The 23,823-nt window shown below is 36.6% G+C and overlaps 1 protein-coding gene and 1 long non-coding RNA gene across 9 annotated transcripts in view; one reads left to right on the forward strand and one right to left on the reverse strand.

Moving 5' to 3' along the window:
* Nucleotides 1-7,711, forward strand: part of LOC124946854 — a 10,073-nt gene extending 2,362 nt beyond the window's left edge. Inside the window, exons 2-3 of the long non-coding RNA XR_007100219.1 lie at nt 495-718; nt 7,249-7,711. This is a non-coding gene — a long non-coding RNA (uncharacterized LOC124946854). The remainder of the gene's footprint in view (nt 1-494; nt 719-7,248) is intronic.
* LOC124946845 (UPF0489 protein C5orf22 homolog) overlaps nt 1-23,823 on the reverse strand; it is a 447,955-nt gene that overhangs the window by 368,923 nt on the left and 55,209 nt on the right. The gene's annotated exons all lie outside the window — the stretch shown is intronic.

Consider the following 23,823-nt stretch of genomic DNA (forward strand, 5'->3'; position numbering starts at 1 on the left):
GCTAAATGGTTCAGTTAAATTCGAGAAAGGTAAGGAGTAGGAAGAGAAAGGAAGGATAGCTAAGATTCGAAGAACGAACACCCACGCGCTCGGCGCCTATGAGCGTGGATCCTTCATGATTTATTTCGTCCTTCGTCGTGTGGGAGGACGCCCGAGGCATTTATTAAATGCGCCTTTAAAGTAATTTTAATCTTCGCGTCTTGACGTTCGATCGTCGTCATTATTCTTCTATGTAATGCTTATATACATATATACGTGCTTACGATATCTCGATCGGCTCGTTAAACAATTGAAATGAAAATGAAGCGAGAATTTTCTAACGGCTTGTGACTTGAATTTTTACGCGACATTTTCGTACCGTGCGTCGGATAATAAAATGGACTGAACTGGACTGGACTGGACTGGACTGGACTGGACTGAACAAAACGGAATGGAACGAAACAGAAATTTGTCCTTCTTCGACGATCACAATTTTCTTTTTCTTTCTATTACAGATGGAACTTTATTCCCTTCCCTTTTTGTTTCTTCCCTTTCTTATCTACGGGCAACTAGTTATGGATACTAGCGTATAATAGTGGTTTTAACTGCATTCACAAAGTGGTGTAATTTATTGCGTCATTATGCTCGGTCTAAGGAGCCGCTTGGAAAACGACGACGGCGACGACGACGACGACGACGACGACGACGACGACGACGACGACGACGACGACAGGACCTGGTGAGCCGCATGTATGTAGACGTGATTTAAGTTAAGGAGGATGACTACCGTGTCGGTATTACGCCGTTTACTTCTAATACCAAAGCGGGATACATGTCGGGGGGATATTGTCGGTACTACAAATGTCTCGTTACTTTCGTTCGATCCTAGAAACACGAAATTATTTTCCAGAACATCGTAAAATACATTCCCCCGACGTCGATACCAAGAAAAATCTTTGCTCTCGATTAATTCGAACTATCCTAATACATCTACCAATCGTTTTACGATCTCTACGTTTGTATTCGATACAGGAGTACTATACTGTGGTTTGATCGTTTTAAACGTCACAGGGTACTACATATTTCTACTAAGAAAAGATTTCTTGAGAAATTATTGTAACCGGAGACCACCATTTCTATCGGGACAAAGTCATTTTTCGCGTTTACGTTTTAAAAGCGCATAGCATAGCTGATTGCGCGAGAACAACCCATAGAAACAACCCGTGGCATCTATCTATCTCCTTCTCTAATATCCGAGACATACATACATACATACACGTACACAGATATAACTAACGCACTAAGAAGTAATCGGAGAAGGGAGCGTGGGATTTGAGAAAACGCGTTTCCTTCGCACGTTCCTTTTGCGTAAGCTCATAAACTTGTACGATCGAACGGCCACGGTAACGCTTATTAACTTGATAGTAGAGCGTATTCGCAGGTAATGATCCCCCGACGAGCATAAAATAAATTGGAAGTGCGATACGCGTGCCTGGAACAAGTGCTACGCCCTTTTACTCTCTCTCTCTCTCTCTCTCTCTCTCTCTCTCTTTCTCTCCGCTACTTCTTTTCTGCCTTCACTTTCTTATTTTTTTTCTTCTCTCTCTCTCTCTCTCTCTCTCTCTCTCTCTTTTTTTTTCTTTAAACTTTTCTCTTCTTACATCGCTTCTCTTCTCTACGACGTTACGAGCTCGCACGTCGTTTAGATCCCTCGAACGATACGCATAGTTCGTGACTTACGAAATGATACGCGAAACGATCTAAGAAATGAACAAGGCGTTCGAATATTTCAGTAATATTTTCGGCTAAAAGAAAGTTATAAGAATAATTGCGTGCAGAAAACACGTTGCCAGATAATGATCTATCTACTGATTGTAATTCCATACCACGCACATCGTAGTTGGCAAGAGACAACGAGTAGTTACTTACGATTCGTGATAATTCTGAATGATACACGTAGGTCACCTGATTGGGTCACCTCGTTCACATCTTGTCCTCGATTTACAATTCTCATTTACTTTTAGAAATAATGAGGAAGAATCAAAGGAAAAAGGAGAGAGAAAGAAAGAGAGAGAGCGAAAAAGAGAGAGAGAGAGAGAGAGAGACATGACGAAAACAGAAGCCTTCCGCTATCTCGACCGTAAAGAATTACGGGCTCTGCTCGTAAAAGGAACGAGCTTTGAAAGATGATAAAAGCGAGGAAGTTATTAATCCGAGCGAGGAGCGTTACAATAAATACGCCGCTTAGGAAATCCCGTTTATATTCAGCTCGGGGCGCTACGAAACGACCAAACGAGATCGCTCTTTCGCGATATCGTTCGAACGCCATGCTCTTTTGACACCCACGCTGGCCGACCTTTTCGTAACGACGATTAAGATCTGGGTCGTTCACTCCTCGTTGAAAGAGTTCGCGATCGTGACTCTTCCTTCTTTTGCAGAAGCGAGAAAACGATCGTAATGAACACTAAGCAAATTAGCCGCTATTCTCGAACTTCTGATATACTTGAGAATCTTATATTTCAGTCAAGTGTTATTCAAGGTTCTACGATTACAAATACGTAATACGATGTATATACGTAAAGATCAAAGTATATTATTAAAGGTATAATAAATGGATTATACTCTTTTGTTAACACGATAAGAATGTTAAAGAAATTGAAAGTTCGATAACCCTTGGAGCTCCATCCCCTATTCCCCCCCCCCCCCCCCCCCAACCCTTCATCCCCCGATAAAAAGTGAGGAAAGTAGTTAACACGGAAAAAAGTTTATAGGACAACGCCGGTGAGTTTTCATAATCAGCGAAAAGCTTGTTTCGCGAATTTAGTTTTAAGTCGTGTGCCTCCGTACAATCAACCGAAGAAAAACTTGCTTACGACCTATCATTAAAGGGCTGGCTCCGCTGAATCGCCATTACGATGGTCGAGAACGATAAAGACCCGTAAGCTCGAACTGAAGCCGAAGTATAGGTGTACCAAGTAAAGGTGCTGCGAGAAAATGATCCTCGGTCGTTTCGCTTTTGCTCTATACTATGAGCGATCATTTTGAAAGACCGTTCATTTAGAGACGCGCGGAAGCACGCTAAAGTGCGGGCACATTCGTCCATATTACTTATGCGGGCCAATAGGGATACTGAATCATTTTAAAATAGATTGATGGATACTGGATAATGAGGATGACGAAAAAAAAAAAAAAAAAAAAAAAAAAAAAAAAAAAAAGAAGAAAAAAAAGAAAAGAAAAAAGAAAAGGAGAAACAGTTTCCGAAGTAGATATATGATTCATCCTTTCTTTTAATCACTTTTTCAATTTAATTTAAACGTAGAAAATGAAATAAAATGAAATGTTTGATCGAGGAAAATATCAAGAAATCTTAGAACGTATCTAACGACTTGATTAACGATCACGGTTTCCCATTCAACGTCGGACATTCGCCGATTATCCAACGAAGAAGATTCATGCGAGCCTTAACACCTGACAAAAAGAACAACTAAAGAAATGGCCATAAATGTCTTAGGCATTCGCCTCTATAACGAGAATCGCAATCAGAGCAGGCAGCATAATCGGGCAATTATCGCGAGTGCTTCGGCTCGGGTAGTGTTCCAATGGTATATAGTTTATCATGGCGTTAGTTTCTAGTATCGGTAATCAAGGACTTAACCGCGCGTAGAAACGGATTTAAAACCAGTCGAGGAGCTGAGAAAAATGTCTTCCAACTGAGGGAGAGACCGGAACGATTGGAGAAAATGATGAACGTTCTCTACCTGCACGATGCGACTCCTCGACGATACTTTCGTTCGTGTATCTAACATAAGCACATAGTCATTTGCACGAACAAATCTTTACACGCGCGGCACCACGAAAGCGAACTCGCGTGATACGATCCTTTCAAAGTCTTGTCCTTCATAGATCTCACGCGATGATCTACGAAATAAAGACGTTTATCTTATCCCATACTCTGGGCATACCCTTCTACTTTCTTTCTTTCTTTCTTTCTTTCTTTCTTTCTTTCTTTCTTTCTTTCTTTCTTTCTTTTTCTTCTTTTTCTTTTTTTTTTTTCATTTCTTTCTTCTCGAGATAAACAGAAGATCGCTCGAGTTATCGAAACGAATGAGACGTTGCTACTTTGACAGTATTTAAAAAAATTTATGAGAACAATTAAAAAATTTTTCGAAATAGATCATCGACAAGATCAAGGTCGTATTCACGCACGTCGATTCTCGAAATGAAGTCTGGTGCATACATCCTGCATGCACGTAATAAATATAGCTATTAAAATAATTGATCCGATCGTTTCCCGATGATTAATATCTACAGTGCCCCTCTATTTTGCATAATATCTGCGAAGATTTCAAACTGGAGTCACCGATCTCGATACGAATCACGAACGAATCGTCGTACCAATTGCTTCGATATGATTGCATGATAGTTCTTTGAGTTTTCTTTGTTCGTTGTAGAAATCGATATTTCTCCATTTTATCATGATAGATTGACTTGTAATCTTTTTCTTTTTTCTCCTTTTGTATCTTCATTTTGCATGCTAATACATTTAAATTGCGATTGAAATTTTTTGATCCTTTCGGCATTTTACACCGTTCGAAATAACCTAATCAAGAGTTAGTTTTCTTAACGATCATTCTCACTGGCCTTAACATCTAGAAATATTGAAAACGATCTCGTTAAGATTGATTCGATAGCGAATAACACCAGGTGCGAACGAAACATCGACGCGCTTTTTGACTTGGTACATTCTTTTTTTTTTCCTCTCAAAAACCGTGACTCTCCTCCTCCTCATCGTCGTCGTCGTCGTCGTCGTCGTCGTCATGTTGTTCTCGAACAGGGGCTACTAGCTGGCACCGTCATTATTGTCTCTCGTTGTTTTTCGGAATGACGCGCAAGCACGTATTACTCACGTGCGCGCACACGCGTGTGTCCGTCGCGTCTTAATCTACGATCAGGGATCTCGTAAGTCGAGTCGCTAAACGTGGCTTGCTCGATCGCAATTTTCGATGGTGTCGCTTATATGTTGGCATACGTCCTGCTATAGCGTCTGTGTTATAACGTTCATGTGCATCTGCGTACACTGTCGCGATTCAACTTATGATCTATCTAAATTTTTAATTAAAATACATGTAAAAACGTAAAAATAAAAGATATATTTACAACGTAAAAAGAAAAGAAAAAGATGTAGAAAAAAAGGAAAAAGGAGAAACGAAAACGTAAACGTAAAAAACTTTCGAAAGGAAACGACGAGATTCACTGATTGCTCTTGATTTAATTAAACGACTCCAATCTCATTTAATTCACGATCGAATGGATCGCGACTAATTAAGACGTAGGTACTTGAAATTGGCGCGAATTAAGGCCTCGTGATATGAGCCTCTCCGATTCGTTCGGGGAAGTCATTCGATCGTTGCCTTCTCCTCGACGAGTACACGACGCGAACATCGTTCGTTATTGGCGCGTGAAGATCAAATAATAAATTAAAGCTACGAGAAGTAACTCGTTAGGAAACATTCATCGTTTCCGTACGACCAATTACAAAAATTCTTTTACCCCGATCCGATCGATTCTATCGTGCGAGTTAATGGATCGAAGACACGTTTTACGTCTGATTAATTTCTGACAATGTTATCCATCGGTAAAGAAATCGTTTAGATAAAAGAAAAAATTAGAATGTCCCTCCTTCGAAATGGTATTTATTAATTATGGAAATTTTCGTTTAGTCGACGATCAACTATAAAGATCGATCGTTAAGCTCGTAAAACGTACAGACTATAGATTTTATATTATAAGTTGTTGAATCGGTCGTCAAGCAGAAGAGAAAGAGAGAAGGGAAGAGAAAAGAAGAGAAAGAAGGAAGGAGAGCGGGTGATGCAGGACAACCGTAGTCCCATATCGAGGCACGCACCTGTACCGATCCATCAAGAAGAGCGATCACCGCGCGATAGGAAACGCTTGGGACATCGGGTGCCAAGCTGCCTGCGGGCACACCAGAATTTGTTGCTTTAATTACGTCGATCCGACGATCCATATCGTTTCGATTCTCTGGAGGAGAAACGGATCTATATTCGTTATCTACGTTCTCTTTCTCTCGTTTTTTTTTCTTTTTTTTTTTTTTTTTTCCCCTTATAACTTCGTTCTTATAAGACAAAAAACATTTAGTCCGCAGTTTCTTACGTTTTAACATCGCCGTACAAATTATTTTATCGGTATACAATTTTTGCGATTATCTTAAAAAAGAAAGAAAAAAAAAGAAAAAAAAAGAAAAGAAAAAAGAAGAAAAGAAAGGAAAAAGAAAAAAGAACTTTCACGTTCTCTTCTTTCATATATATATATATATATATATATATATATATATATATATATATTTTTTTTTTTTTTCTTCCTTCTTGTTCTTCTTTCCTCTTAGGAAAATTACATCGACTCGTTGGCATATCAGCGGTCGCCTTTAAGTTTATTCGATCACTCACCGAGTGTATCGCTGCCATCTTAAATTGCCACCGTCGTATTTGTGCCGCTAGAGAATTAATAAAGCGCTTAAGGCGTACCAAATGTATCTGGTTTCTTTCCTCGATACCAGTTCGTCGAACATTAATACAAAAATTGCACCTGGAGGATGGAGAAACGTGGTCGATGCACATGACACGACACGCATTAACATACGATATTAGCGGACGATAGTCGACTCTTCGCTTTCTTCGTTCGTCCGTTTCTACCATCGACAACGACGTTCCCGCATTTGATTTTGTCGACGCGCGAAAAAGGGCTGGTTTCCCTCGAAAAAAAAAAATAACCGATATCCCTTATGCCCTCGTTAAGGGCTACCGCAGCTGCCAGACGATCCATGCATTCCGTAACTTTATATGGTAGCACGTCTTATCTCAACTTTGGAACAGGCCCACATCGTTGGTTGCATCCTAGTCGATTAATTTTGATGCCAAATAACTTCGAAGAGTTCATTTTATCTAAACGTCGATCGACCTTAAATATCAATTTTCTTTTTCCTTTTTCTTTTTTATGATATTCATATCTTTACGATATATCGAAAAATTAATCTCTACATTTTTACTGGTTTAATCATAGACTGTTTACTGCGTGCCAGGAAACGGAAAGAATAATCATCCGTAGGAAAAGAAGAGCTATCTCGATATATCTCTCCTCCATCCCTTTTCACATTTCTCTCACTCTCTCTCTTTCTCTCTCTCTCTCTCTCTCTCTTTCTCTCACTCATACTCTTCCTCACTCACTCACTCTTCCTGTCTTTGATTAAAGATCGGTACGAGTTAAAGACGCCGGAGATTCCACAAGGCAAGGAACACTTCGTAAATGATCCAGCATTCCAACGATCGAGTCTTCTACATCAGAGTGTTCATCGTGTGAATAAAAAAAAAAAAAAAAAAAAAAAAATCGAATTCAAAGGTACCGCCTTTACAATGGCCAATCATCGATAATGTCGCCAATGAAAATTAAGACTTGAAAATAAATGTCGATTAATCCGTTCATTATACTTTCGTGCCCATATATCTTTGTAGCCCATTAAAGAATGTAAATAGTATGATTGGGAACACGGACTTAATGAATTTATGTCTACAATTTCTAAAGAATACAACGCATTCTTTGATCATCCAGTTTATTTCTTTAACCACTTTGTCTTGCTGAATATTAGAAGACATGTGAAAGATTAGATCGTCATAACTTTATGACGGTTTTCAATAATAAAGCAAGCTGTTGACCGTCAACGAGGAGAAATGATGGAGGCGTTTGTTAAAGAGAATTTTATTTACCAGTCGATCCCGGAAGACAAAAGGGGCAACATGTAGCACAATGAGTGAATTAATCGCGATCGTTAAAGTCTTTTCTTTTCTTTTCTTTTTTTTCCTTTATTCTTCGGTTAGACTCGCCGGGTGAACTCTTTAAATCTTAACCGTTGCAATTGATGCTTACGATATCTAGAAACAAGGGCTTATCGCGATTAAAACGGTCACTTAACGCACTCCCAGGGAGAAACTTATCTTCGTTGAACTTCATCGCGATTTATAAATTCGAATATCCTTGCAGGACGATTTAAATCACGCGTATCTCTTTATCAAGTTAAAACGATGGAGTAAGGGGAAGGGGAGGAGAGGGAAAGAAAGAAAAAAAAAAAAAAAAAAAAAAAAGAAAAAAATTCGCTCGATCTTTCAGGAAAGATAAAGATCGCAAAGGTAACGTCTAGTCTTAACGCAAAGCACGCAACGTCTTACTATGGTAACAAACCCTTATATATTCCTTTGGCATACAAAATATAAACATTTAAACGGTATACTCGATAAATCTGCAATAGTGAAAAATCGTAAGGAGTTAACGAACGATCGGAGAGTCATAATTTATGATCATTTCTCATTGCTTTTAATACTCTCTATCTCGATGAACACCATCGACAAACTTAACACGCACTAAATATCTATTCGAGATATCTTTTCGTACATTTGTCACACGTAATTACCTTTTCGGGAAGGATATCATCCTTACATTTCTTCACATTTTACCGTGAAGAGATTGGCTAAGAGAAAAAATATATCATTCGACAAACGTTATCTTTCGAATAAAGGGAAAAGAACTGTCTATCAAAATGTTCGAGTAATTTCAGTAGCCATGGGTCCTCCTCTTCCTCTCTCAATGATGGCACCTCGTACCTTTTTCTTCTTCTTCTTCTTCTTCTTCTTCTTCTTCTTCTTCTTCTTCTTCTTCTTCTTCTTCTTCTTCTTCTTCCTCTTCCTCCTATTCCTCCTCCTTCTCTTCTTCTCTGCGCTCTCGTCGGCCGCTGCCGCGGCACGATAATTACGTGTAATTAGCGAGGCGGCGCAGCTACCCGCGGCGATACGTTTCACGTGTAGTCATTACGCCTTGCACGCTCCTATGCGTACGACTATATTTCTTGCGTACTGACAGCACGAGGACTGCCCACTGTGGCTACGACCCTGCCGCCTTTCATACGACCCCCTGACTGTTCATGCACGAAGAGTCGAGATTCCTAGCTGCTAGAATATAACTATCTATCTATGTGCGCATATACGACACACTATACACCGCCTTAGTATGGATTCCTCGAAAAGATCATCCTTCCTTCTCCGAAACCAAAATTATTTCTAGACCTTGGCGCAAGCTCAACGTCTCGAATATTTTCCCAATCACGAGGAAACTCAGTGGACCCCGTCGCTTAATACGATTCTCGTTTATTGTAACGGAAAAAATAAAAAAGAAAAGGGGGGGGAGAGAAAAAGAAAAAAAAGAAACTAATACAATATTTCACATCATTCTACGAGCCATTTCATGCTCTTACATACGTATATATATCATTTACCTGACTGTTTCTCTAATTATCTTCGATCCACAATCAACCGGAAATGGAACGTATCTATAAATGTATATATATATATATACATGTATAGATAATTAATTTATATATCAGAGATCATGACCGTAATTAATTAGGAATGTCTCTTTAAAAATTATTCATAGTGCGTGACCAATCGCATATTACCACGTGAACTTCACGCAACCCTGGTGGTAAGTTGCTACTTCTCCTTTATACCTCGCCGGTTCTAGTTGCTACTTCGCTTTAGAATGAAGAGATCGCTATTTTAAGAAGAGCAAGAGAGAAACTACTCGCCGAGCTTAATTTATCGCGCAACAGTGTGAATCTTTCGTATTTCGTATCTCTTCATTTCTATTTCCCTCTCTCTCTCTCTCTCTCTCTCTCCCTTCGTTATTTTCTTTTTCTCCTTTCCTTCGTTGTTTCTTCTTTATAAATAAAAACACTTGATTTGTTTGAAACGGTAAAAGTGAAAGAAAAAATTAAATAAGATTCGATGGAAAGTCAATTCATCTTGACAAACAAATACTTCAATATAAATTTCAATGTATCTCCTATGAGAATTTACTAGACACTCGTGAACTATCACTGGCGTTCCTCGATCTCGGTCTCCAAGCAGTAAGTGTCGCATTCTTCAGTGCCTCGGTACGCAACTATGAATATTTCTCTACTCAGGATATTATTTATTACGTACCATCGACTACGTATATATTCACCAAGCTGCGATCTATAATACGAAATCTCTCTCTCTCTCTCTCTCTCTCTCTCTCTCTCTCTCTCTATCTCTATCTCTATCTCTATCTCTCTATCTCTCTTCTAGCATCACGTAATGGCCATGGTCACCAAACGAGTTTTATTCATATCTCGAAAATGAATGATCTCGTAAAGTTATTTGACACTTTCTTGTATTACGTATTGCCACAAGTCGTACATCCAAATTTCTATCGAACAGATAACGAACTATTAAAAGCTATCGTCGTATCTATCGTCCGTCGGTTGGAAAAGTTGAAGGAAAAGAAAAAAAAAAAGAAAGAAAAAAAGAAAAAGAAAAATAGACAAGAAAGAAAAAAAAGGGAAAAAAAGAAAAAAGATGTGTCTTCGAGCAACACCTTAAACATCAATCAGTCGTGATAGACAGCCATCGTTAAACGGTATAACGTCATGAGGTAACTGCAAGTTGTATCTTTCTCTGATTTATTCGTCGTATTATGGCGACAAAGTATTTCCTGTCGAGCGGATAGAAACGATAGGAAAATCTTTCTACGTAGGAGTTCATTTGACGAAACTAATCGTAAAAGTTCATTTACGAAAGAAGAAAGAAAAAAGAAAAATGAAAAATGAAAAAGGACCTTCTTCGATCTTTTTACGTGAAGGGATATTTTTTAAATCGTAATAATATTATTATTGTCGTTAAATGAAATTCCATCGACCTAATTTGAAAAAAGAAAGAGAAGGTTTATCAAGGTTTGAGGATAGAACGGAGAATGAACTGTGTCTTCTTGATCCCGTATTCGTGACGTGCTCTTTTCCACCGTTCTCTTCGTCCCAGTCGTTGGACGGATTCCAGGGAGTGCAAACTCGGGTTAAAGGCGGCGTCTCTGGCTGTTCCGCGGCTTGTAACAGTACGATGGAATGCGCGGCCAGTTCCACCGATACGGATCACGTTTTTATCTCTCGCGACGATCATCTCTTTTCCGCCCTCGCGTATGATGCTTTGGAAACGGGATGAAGATGTTTTTGCAAAAAGAAAAAGAAAGGGAGAGAGAAAGAGAGAGAGAGAGAGAGAGAGAGAGAGAGAGAGAGAGGGAGAAAGGAAGTTCAGATAAATAAATAAATAAATCAATAAATAAATATTTACTTAACGTGGTGATAAATGAAAGAAAAGAAAAAACAAAAAAAAAACTAGAATCTCTACAAATTATAAAAATAATTCTATAATTTTATAGATAGTGAAAGAGATAGAAGATGAATAGGTTTGATCAATCGAAAAAGGAACGAAGAAGCATCTTTTTTTATAGCAGAATTTTTTTATAGCAGAAGTTGTTCCCATAAAGGAGAATAAACGGATCGTGCGTGCTAGCAAGTCGTTTCCTTTCTAAATCTTCTTCGGAGTATAACCGGCCGCGAAAGGGCGTTCACTCCTCGACAAATTTCATAACGAGATTTATGAACTCAACGCGCCGCGAGTATCGGCAAGAAATTCGCTATGGTGACCATAGCGATGTTTTACGATCGTTGATTGTCGAAATTTTATGATCGTGAACCAAATCGTTATGGTTTACGTCACGAGGGGCAGGATGGTCTTAAAAGGGCCGAACGGGACGATCCAAAAATGTTAACCTCAAGTACCTCAAAAGTTCGCGATTCTTTGAAATAATAATATTAAAAAAAAAAAAAAAAAAAAAAAAAAAAAAGAAAGAAAGAAAGAAAAAAAAGAGGAAAAAAAAAGAGAAAAAAAAAAATAAAAAACAAAAGCAAGAAATAAACAAATATAATGTTATACCGCTTGAAAAATTGATCATGAAACTCGAAATAAGAATAAAAAAAAAATCTTTAATTAAACAATAATGCTTATAGCCTGATAATAAACGTAAGAGTAACTTCATGTACATCAACCTATCCTCATATTTCCTTACTCTTTTTATCCTTTACTTTAACGTACGTTAAGTAAATTAATGATGGTCTTAGACTCACCACGTGACCTTTCGCACGTGACAAATCGCAGGATGTTTTTCACAAGCGCGTACCTACCGCAACTCTTTTTGAATTTGTTTCGCGTTAGCAAGTAAACGCGTTTCTCAAGTTTACTTTTAATAAATTCATTTAACGAGGTGGTTCCCGTTCTCTATGAAAGATACGGTTACAACCAGGACGAGTTAAATTGCGTTTGGAATGAGACAACGGCGTAAAACATCTCGGTCCATGTATGTACGTACGTACGTACTTACGTATGCATATATATGTTACGACTACGATATACGTTACGACTGTAATCCTTCTAAGAATTCTAGCAACCGTGGAAGGTCCTCTTTTCTGCATCAAAATAGATTTCCTGCGGTGAAGATGAAATGACGGCGCGTCCGCGCTCAAATTAATCACGGTCTGATAATTAATTAATTTTCGTTGTCAAACGAAAAAACAACAATTCAGTCGGAACATAAGTTAACGTAGGATAACAGGTAACTGCCTTCGTAACGTTAACCTCCTGTAGTTATAAATATATGGTGGCTGGAGATCGAATGCTAAGAACAGCACGGATAAATCGTAAATGGTTTTCTACGATGTCGACTTGAAAATTAGTACCCGATTTTTTTTCTCATTAAATCGTTACCGTCAAACGAACCTGTCATTTTCTCGTTTATTTTTTTCTTTTTTCTTTTTTCTTTTTTTCTTTTTTCTTCTTCTTTTTTTCCTTTCTTACTTAAATTGATATTACGTAAGGAGTGATCTCAATAGGGAACGTATACGTAACACATTATTTTAAACGTTCGCCGATGAACACACCACCGGTACATAAGTATTTGAACTCTATCGATAGAATTTAAAAATTCCAAATGTAAAAATATCTTAATAAAGAAATATAATATAGTTTTTGATATTATCTAACTATTACTGAATATATCAATTTATTGTTAAAATTGAAGCGCGGTGGTTTAATGTAAAAATTAATGCATTTTTTTTTTTTTTTTTTTTTTGAAACACGTGACACAAGCGAAATATTCGTTTATTTAGTATGATTTTTATAAGCTGGATTTAACATTTTTAATATTTTTAAAAAATTGACGTTGACTTATTTTAATGAAATAATAATTAATTTTTTATATAGAATTTTTCTAAACTTCAAAGTTAATTTTAAAAGAAGATACGAAAAATTTCCTTGATGATTTTTTATATAATTAGTTTTTATTCTTGGAACATTATACTTTACATTAATGTCAATATTCATTATTATTAAAAATAAACATTCTCATATCGATATCTATTAAATCTCTATTGTTTCTAAAATATCTATGGATCTTAAGAATGAACAAATTATTATTATGAATGAACAATAAGATCGAATGCAATTTGTAACGAGCAAAAAAGAAAAACGTTATAAATATATAAAAAAAAAAAAAAAAAAAAAAAACCTAATTGATACTAAACGAATCACATTATGCAGAATTATCGAATGTAAATATATGCACGTGTATCATATATCCGATATAGATTTAATATAACGTGTGAAAGTAATTTTTTTTTCATGTTTTAGGAATCACGTAATGTTGTGTGTTTTAGTTATATAAAAAGCAAACAGAAAAAAAGAAAAAACAAACAAAAAAACTTTGTACAAATACGAAGTTATGATTTTTTTCTCTCTCTCTTTCTCTCTCTCTCTCTCTCTCTCTTTTAACGCCCATATACGTGAAACACTGTACGGTGCGACACTGTGACAAATGCGACATCATCCTTTCAAGATACTGTAGAATCTTGACATTTATTCAGCATTAACTGGTATTAGCGACATTCAAATGTCATGCAAAAGTCTCGTTATTCATTTACAAACCGACTCTTTTCTATACACGCTTAGCCGGCGGACGCTGAATTTGCATTGCGATAAATCAGAGCAATTTCTGATCGTAAAAGTAAAATATAAACGTTAGCGCTACTTTTTACGATCGAGCGTGCCTCGAAATCGAATAACTTTCGACGATAATGAATCGAAGTTACGCTTAGATTTCAAATATACATACATATGTATATAACTATTATACATATTAACGCAATCGAATCGAATGACGTAATAAGATTTTATTCATTCCCGTTAAACTTTTCGCTATCTCATTCTTATTTCGAAGAATGCAATCCAGTCGCTTTTTCTTTGATATACAACGATATATCGAAGTTTGTTAATGCATTCTATGATCGCATTACCCCACAAAGTCGTCCATCGTTTTAGAAGGCAACACAGTCTTTAAATTTACTGTCTTCGCTTAGGCATCGTAAAACTCTAATTGTACGACGAAATTAGATCTCTTAGATCGCCGCAACTATTAATTATCCTTTCGAGTGTGTTACGTTCTAATGAACGAAAAAAAAAAAAAAAGAAACAAGCCTATTATGTTTTTCACACGGGAACGTCGTTAAGTTAAGTTCGAAATATGTTTTAGTGGACAAAGTAAAGAACGATCGAGTGGAATAAATTTTAAAGAGAATTACATCGGTAGAAGTTAACCGTAGATCTTTTATTGGATTATAGCGCAAAAGAATATGATCATCTTGCACGGTACTTTAACGAAAGATGATAAGATGAAAGGAACATCCGATTCTTAAACGCAATGGTTTTCATTTTACGCCCATCGTATTTCATAATATAATTATCGTGTTCTATTACAAATCCTGCAGCATCATAATAACGGGAACGGATTTATCGTAACGGCTAACCCATAAAAGATAAACTTTACTACGGAATATTACATCTTAAAGCGGAATAAATAATAAACTAAGCTACCGTTTTAGCATACAAATTTCGTCTTCGATACGCCTTCGACAGAACTCGACCCATTGTACGTTATCTGTTCTATGTAAAAGCACGAAAGCAAGTTGTACAATCATTCTTGAATTTATTGTCTATGAGATTCCGCATGAAAATAAATCATTCCAGCGAAATATTGTTCTCGATGATCCTCGAAAGTAATATCGATGTAGGTAAGTATCGATGAACTTTATTTTCATTTCCTAAAATATTATACATTCCTTAAGGATTTCGGAATAAATATCAATAAACAAATATATCGATAATAAAGAAGTATCATTTGATTTTTATTTTCCTCTCTTTCTCTTTCCCTCTCTTTTCTATTTCTTTTCTTTTTTTTTTTTTCCTTTTTACTCTCTTTAAATCTATCGTCAGGTGAGAGTACGCTGTAACGTGAAACACGACTCGAAATGTAGGTACCGCAAAACGCTCGTAAATTCGTGCAAAAGAATTTACCATAGGTTCTTTTTCTCTTTCTCGTTCTCTAACGTTGAGCGACGAGAAATCGCGAAGTCGTTTGTAAGTTGCCCACGTGAAATTCCAAGCCGCGCGCGACCACTGCGATGGCGGTAATGGCGACGGTAGCAGAGAACGATTACATTTTATAATCCAAGACATTTTAACTATCCGACGATATTGTTAAATAATAAAATCATGTAAATATATAAAAGGAATTTTTTTTTTTTTCTTATTCGTTAATTTAATCGCATCCTTTCTAGGATAGATCGAGATATCCTTCGTGTCACTATCTTTTTTTGTCATCTTATTTTTCTTTTTTTCAGTTTCTTTTTCTTTCCTTTTCTTTTCAATTTTCAATCAATCTTTTACTCTTTCTCTTCTTTTTTTTTTTTTGTCCTTAAATATTAAGCAAGAAGACAATGAAAATATCGACAGATTTTAATTGCAAAAGCGACGAAACGAAAAAAAAAAAAAAAAGAAAAAAGCGTGAAAGAAATGAAACGTGCTAGATAGAAATTGTGCTAAAGATTTTAACACGATCGACATCAAAAATCGTATATCAAAACTCTATACCAGAATTGAGATTCTACTATTTAATCGACTTATTGAGAAAATACAAACGTATAATACGGACAAGAAAATTCAAGCGCGAATTCGTTTAGACTGTTTAACTTTTTTTTTAACTTTCAATTGGCTCCTTGTGAATTATATATCGATATATTCAATTATAGAGGTATATAGAGGGATGATAAAAGTATTACAATAGTGAATATTTTTCATGTGTCAAATATATCAACTCAAAATTATCTCAAACAGACGTATCTTGTGCTTCCGCATTTCTTTAGAAAAGCAAAAAGAAAAAGAAAATGAATGAGACGAAGAAGGAAAAGGAGAAGAAGAAGAAGAAGAAGAAGAAGAAGAAGAAGAAGAAGAAAAAGAAAGACGATTTATATCTACGTAGCCCTTATACTCGGAGCATCTCTTACGAGGAAATAAAAGGGACGCTTTAACGTCGAACGCCTACGGGTTCGTTATTTTTGTTGGTCTTTATTTATACAGCCTTCCCTACGCTGTAAACGTCGGTTGCACAATGGTGAATTGATAATGTTAAATGTAATAGGAGAAAGAATGAAAGAGGAGAGAAAAGAAAGGTGGGGGAGTGAAAGAAAGAGAAAAATTGAAAGAAAAAGAGAAAGAGAGAGAGAGAGAGAGAGAGAGAGAGAAAGAAAGCTTATACGTAATAATGCCATACGATATATCATGATTCAATAAATTATCGTCGAGTTGGCAATATTATCGCCAGTTCTGACAATATTAGTTACCGCAGCGACTATAATCATTGCCAATCCGAACGATAATTCTTGCTAGAGTAGCGATTAATTATATACGGCCAATGCAATATTTTATTAAGCCACTACGTACAATTATTTTTCTCCATTAATACGAAATGTTTGAGGTGCGATTTATTCTAAGAACGAAGAACGATCAAAACGAATACAACCTGCGAACCGGAAGCATCAATTATATCCCCTCCCCCTCCCCCTTCCTCCCCCTCCCCCACGAAAATCGTTTTGATTACGAATGAGCAATCCTTTTTAGGCGACATAGACTAAGCGCTGTTCTATGATTCACGAGCATATCGATTTTCACATTGAATGCGATGAGAAAATTATAATGTTTGTAACGTTTCAGCCAAAGCGACTCTATTAGGAGATACTACTCGATCATAGACTAAGATAACAACAATAATAATAATGGAATATCATTGTTTTTCAAAAAGTTCAGTGAAAAATATTCAATGTATTATGGTGTATATCTCGTTTCGTTCATTCATTTATCCTTTGGTTTACGTGCGATAAAAATTCTCTTAAAATCTTATTTCTCTCTTCCATTAAAAACAAAACAAAAAAAAGAAAAAAGAAAGAAGAAAAGAAAAGAAAAGAAAAAAAAATCTCGATTTCCTAAGCGATTTGCGTATTCATTGCGTATGTAAAAAGAATTATGAAATGTCTTACACCTTCTCGTTCCTTTCTCTCTTCACTGAAAGATGTTAATCGATAACAAGAGAAATAACAAAGTCCGACCGAACTCTAAGAAGTTTCTCAACTACGGGAACATCATAGAATAGAACCTCCTTCGTTATTTCTTATTCTGTTTACTTATATTTCTACTCTTTCATTTTCTTTCTCTCTCTTGCTCTCTCTCTCCCTCTCTCTCTCCCTCTCTTTTCTTACTTTCTAATAAGAATAACAGTTGTCCAAGAGACAGCCATATATAGACGTCCAGCAACATAATTGGAGATCGAGATAGACGGTTTCGTGTGCGAGGTTAAGTCTTAATTGCCCGGCTCGACATGAATTATCCGGTGTAGACCCTGCTAAAAGGCTTCTATTGTCGAGCAAAGGAAGCAAAATGTGTTTGGCTATCTCGAGCGAAGAAACACCAACTGGAAAAGCGACCACTCTCGCATGGGAAACTCTTTATCTCTTGGAAAGGTGCAGGTCGTCCCTCCCTTCTTCCTCTTCTACCCCGTCCATCACTGCCTTGCATACGAACGAGTACGTTTCTTCCGCGTTGCATCCTGCACGGACAATAGTCTCTCTCTCTCTCTCTCTCTCTTTCTCTCTCTCTCTCTTTCTCTTTCTTTCTTTTTTTCCTTTTTCTTTCTTTCTTTCTTTCATTCTTTCTTTCTTTCTTTCTCTACCTCTATGTTTTTTTTTCTCTCGTTCTTAGCTACCTCCTTAGAAATACCTTCCTTTCGAAACACACTCTCCTCTTCGCATCTCGTTACCTTAAATTAGATTTTATCCTTTTCTACGCTCTCCGCATAGATTACTTATCGTTAGTTTCACTTGTCGATCGTTATGCTGTAATTTAAAATAATTTTACAGAGAAATCGTTCACTTCCGAAGAGTTAAAACGGTAAATTTATAAACATAGATATATATATATATATATATATATATATAATAAATATATTTAATAAATTTTTATAAGAAATAAAATATATAAGAAAATCGTATACATAATGTGTATGTATATATATATATATATATATATATATATATATACATAATGCATACAGATATTTCACATAGAGTTAAAAGTAAAATAAAAACGATTTATATGGTCAAAGAGAGTGGCAGCTTCTACGAAATCGCGGTATCTAATAACCGCCATGCTCCGTCGCACGTAACGACCGAACCGTTCGTCTTCTCCCAGTAGCTAAGAAAAACAGCGATGATCGGGTTGCATGCAGCAACAGTAGCGACAGTGAGAGAAACGCTAGGGTAAAAGGGGCCTAGCAGTCGCGATGTTTCGGTTATTAATTTTTATGACGTCCATGAAACGGCCGGCCGAACGGAAAGAAATACTCGCTTTGATAGCTCGCATCTCGTTTCTTACTTTTCTTACATTTCCATCACGGTGAATCCTTTTAATGCGATGAATAATAACACGAAGGACCAATAAAGCAAATAAGCCTACACCGGGGATAATCTTAATTTATTCGTAACTAATTCATTCTTCAAAATTCTCAAATACCTTTATTCATCATTTCTTTTTCTTTTTTTTTTTTTTTTTCTTTTTTTTTTCTTCCACGAAACGATAAAAAACTACCGGGTGCATCAGCCAATGAAATTTCATTCATGCGAACGAACGTATAAATTATTACTATCGAAATATGCTTAACAATTTTGCGTTACTTGCAAAATTTGTTAAGAATTTTATTGTAATGTACGGGTGCACCTGCTTGTTCGAATCGTCCAATGGAACTGTGAGATACAAAATATCGAACATCAAAAAAAAAAAAAAAAAAAAAAAAAAAAAAAAAAAAAAGAAAAAGCTTTTACGAATGCTTTACAACATTTATTTGAAAATAATCTGATTTCTTTTTATTCCTCGAAAGAATACGATCGTTGTTCGAGGATGACGTAGTCATCGATTTTAAGAAAGAAATTTTATATATGAGAAGCAAAGAATCAATGATGATTAGGAATTGAAATATGCGAAGGAATAATTACGAGATAAAGATCTTTGTATAAGAAAGTATCCAATCGATTGGAACGAATTGAAGATGGTTATATCGGTGGACCAACATCTCGAGTTCATGACTAGCCTATATCATATACGTTAAGTATGATATTAATAATCTATGACGTGCGAATCTTAACATGACTAATCGTTCAATAACATATTATAGTCATATCAATTAATGAAACTGTTGTTCGGACATCGATCAACAGACTATCCTTTATATCAAAATTAATAAAAAAAAAAGAAAAAAAAAAAAGAAGAAAAAAAAGAAAAGGAAAGAAAAGAAAGAAAAGAAAAGAAAAGAAAAGGAATTCCAATGATCGTTACTATGAGGCTCATAGTGTTCGTAGCAATCTACCGAACAACCTGCGCATACCGCACAGCGTGCTATCATGAATTCCTAAGCTTGCTTATAACGTATAGCAACGCCTCGATTGCGGTTTATCGAGAAGTAAACCGCCAATCGAAAAGCCGTTAACTTTGCACACGGCCGACGCAACGCTCTTCCTCTTTCTCGGTCGCGATTGTGTCCGTGGTTATCGTTATCGAACGCAAAATAGAATGTGAGAGAAAGAGATTAATGGTCTTATAATGTTTCGTATTTCCTCATCGTAGAATTAACTTCTTATCTAAACACGAATATGATTCTCTTCTTAGACTTTGAAATCCTTCAAATCAATCGGATTTATTTTCTTTCGTTATATACCGTCTTCTGACATCTACGCGAAGAATGGCAATAAGAAAAGGAAAAAAGAAAAAAAAGAAAAAAGGAAGGAAAAAGGTAAAATAACATCGACAAAGCGATAAAACGTTCGATAGTAATTCTATTTCTTCAGAGAAGGAGTACCTATGTTCTTTTTTTTTTTTTCCTTTTTCTCTCTCTTTTTCTTTTTTTTTTTTTTTTCACATTACGAGGATTTATCCACGATCTCACGTGGTACTTCAATGCACAGTAAGATCCACCAACAAGATCTACGAGCCGTCCATTAGCCAATGAAAGTACACGGATGACACGTTGGTTTTATATCGCTCGACGGATGACCCCTACGTGGGTCATGACGATTTATCGGCGACACGCTTCGTCCACATTCGATGTCGAATTAATTTATTACAATAAGAAATATATTGCAAATACCTGACACTTCTTTCGAGAGTTGATTTTTGATTTCGAAAGTTCAATTAGAGAAAAAGAAAATTTATAAGCTGGAGGAACGCATTTTACCCGCATTTTCGATAAACGCCCGTATTAAATATACATACATACAAGCTATATACATACTATATATGCAGGTATTTTATATTTCAAACGTTTTTAAAAATCTCGCTATCGAACGAAAGATAGATATACTCTTGAATGCGTTCGTCGATTATATCGCAAATATATATATATATATATATATATATATGTGTGTGCGTGTATATATGTATATAATACTTTATAACATACTGTTCGACGATCAACGATGCATGTGCATACGGCGAGCGGAAGTCCTTGATGATTCAGGTCATCTATCTCATAACCGATCGATTCGCTCGCGTTTACATCGACGGCAAGGCGGCTTTGTCCATCGATCGACGACGTACTTATCGGATCGACAATCTCTCGATCACTCCCACACCTGGCGATCCATAGCAACGATCGCTGTTCGCTCATATCTATGAGAGACAAGTCAAACGAAACCGATCTACTCGTTAAGACTATCTCGAAAGACGTTAGATCCCATAAAAGTGATCTTTGACTTACAGGTGTCTTCTTTATGCCTTTTACGTTCTTATGGCGACGGCAAAAATGGCGAATATAAAACGAACGCGGCGAACGACTGAAATGAAAAATCGACGAAACGAATTTAATTAAAAGTTACAAGCGTTAAGAACGTCGCGTTTTTTGAACATCAATTAACAGAAAACTTTGCTAAAGGAACACGCACTCGAAAATTCATAATCGCACGAGATCTTCGTGTTTCCGCAAACGCAATCGTGAATTTCATCGGTATATTAATCTTGAAAAATGTGAAAATTATTTCTATTTTATTTCGTTAAACGTAACGCACGCACGCGAGCGCTTAAATTTCTTAAAATGATTCATACCGGCAGATAAATATTTATCGTCCTTGATCTCGTGATAGTGTTTACAACTCGAAATGTATTTGTAGTACCGTCCTACTTCCTTCCTACGTGACGTATCATTATCGCAAGCGACGAGAAAGCGAAGACACCTTAACTAATAATTCTGAAGAAGACAACTTTGATATATAGGGAAATGCATTATCGTTAACGTAGAAGATACAACAAACGTTTCTCCTTCGTCGTCGGACATTTAACGTCGAACGGTAAACATCGTTGCAGTATGTTGGAAATAGAGAAACATAGAAATAGTGAGAGAGAGAGAGAGAGAGAGAGAGAGAAAGAGAAAGAGAGAAGGGAAAAGACCGCAAGAAACAGGAAATTATCGAAGACCTCAATGTCCAGTAGTTACGACGAATATTTTGCGGGCTAACCGACGACATATCGATTCATCAAAGCCATTTCACTAGTTTTTTCTTACGTACCAAACGGAAACACGTTTCTCAGCGTGAAGCTATCGATGGTACGTCGAGCCGTAAGATTTCTAAGAATCCGGTAGGACACGCGGTACGTTTGAGAATGGACAGAAGCTTCTGCCCTTTTAAAAAGGGATATATCTCGTCGATAAGGATTTCAGATATGGTGGAAATAAGACGAGCGTCGTTTCCTTCTCTTTCTCTCTTTCTCTCTCTCTCTCTCTCTCTATATATATATATATATATATATATAAATATCTTTCTCTCTATCTTTCATTCTTTCATTCGCAAGGAGGGTTGACAGGCTTTCGTAACTCAGCAACTTTTCCATCGACGGTATAAACCGCCATTAGCTTTTTACCCGGACATCACTATCGCAGAGACAATCGCTAAGTTTACGCATCCCCCTTGCACCTTACAAAACAATAAATAATGGACGTGCGAGCTTCCTGCTTGTCGGTTGGCTCGTGGCCGCTAACACGTTCGCTCGAAAGATCCAACGAAGATCCAATACGATAAACGGGAAAAATTTCAAAAGAAACGGGACTCGATGAAGAAAGAAAGAAAGAAGAAAAGATCGACATAAAAAAAAAGAAGGTTTGTTGATTATCTAAAATCTTTTCAACTATGCAGATATATCTATACATACGACTTTATTAATTAGCTATTTAATTATTTAATCCTTCATAGTTCGAACGAAAGATTAATACGTTAAAGAATTTTATTAGCTATGGAAATTAATCTTAAGAAAAGAAAGGTATATTAAAAGATTTCAAATTAATAATCCACGGATATGCAGATACATAGATATAGATAAGTATATATAACTAATTTAAAAGGTATACGTATATCGTTTCCGATCGAATGTTTTGAAAAGGAAAAGAGACAATGAACGGAAAAGATCGACGTTATCTCGTTGGAAGTGTTAACGAGCTATACGAGCTCTTAATAGCTACGCCGATATCGTCTTTGGTTACATTTTCCAAGCAGTGAGATATCCGGCCTCCTCCGTTCATTGCGCCCTCAACGAACCGCAGCATTATCCTTCACCGTTCCCTTGGAATTTAGCTTTTGCCGCACGGCTTACTCGCGCGGTTACTCGCGCGGTACGCGTTTTCTTTTCTCTCTAAGTTTGTACGTGTAAACCATCAAGAAAAAGAAGAAGAAGAAGAAAAAGAAGAAGAAGAAGAAAAAAAAATTGAAAAGAGAAGAAACGTGTCCACGCGTGTCCTATCTACCAAAGAGAATACCTATGTTAGATATACCTATCTATACATGTACATACGTAGATACTTAGTACAAAAGGTAAGTCGTAAGGATCGCAAAACTGAAGGCGTTGAACGCGTTCGCACGCCGATCGTAATTAAGCAACTAACAGAACGAGCGTAGGACGGTAGTAACTCAGGTAGATTAATCTTTCCTCGAAATTAACAGCGATCGCTTGGATCACCTTTATCACATACGAGCCAGTCCGCTCATAATTCTTAACTCTTACGGACTACCGTCTCCCACTCTGTTTCGTTTAACCTACTTCTTCTTCTTCTTCTTCTTCTTCTTCTTCTTCTTCTTCTTCTTCTTCTTCTCCTTCTTCTTCTTCTTCTTCGTCTTCTTCTTCTTCTTTCTTAGCTTTGCGTCTTTCTTCCAACTGGATCTCCTTCGTGAAGGCAATCTTCGTTGATTTTATATATCCCAGAGGTAGAGAATAACTGAATCTTCAAAACATAACTTTAAAGAGAGTACTTATAACCGTTCGCACGTATATACATTCCTTTTTTTCTTTCTTCTTCTTTTTCTTCCAGAAAGTGAAAGAGAGAGAGAGAGAGAGAGTGGGAAAGATGTATAGAATGCAAGCTGCGCCCCGTTATAAACTGCTACGAATCGAGGGTACAAATGAGAACTGAATTAATTAGCAATACGCCGTACAAAGTCGTCGACATTATTTT

The sequence above is a fragment of the Vespa velutina genome, chromosome 2 (genome assembly GCF_912470025.1).
Source record: "Vespa velutina chromosome 2, iVesVel2.1, whole genome shotgun sequence".
NCBI lineage: Eukaryota > Metazoa > Arthropoda > Insecta > Hymenoptera > Vespidae > Vespa > Vespa velutina.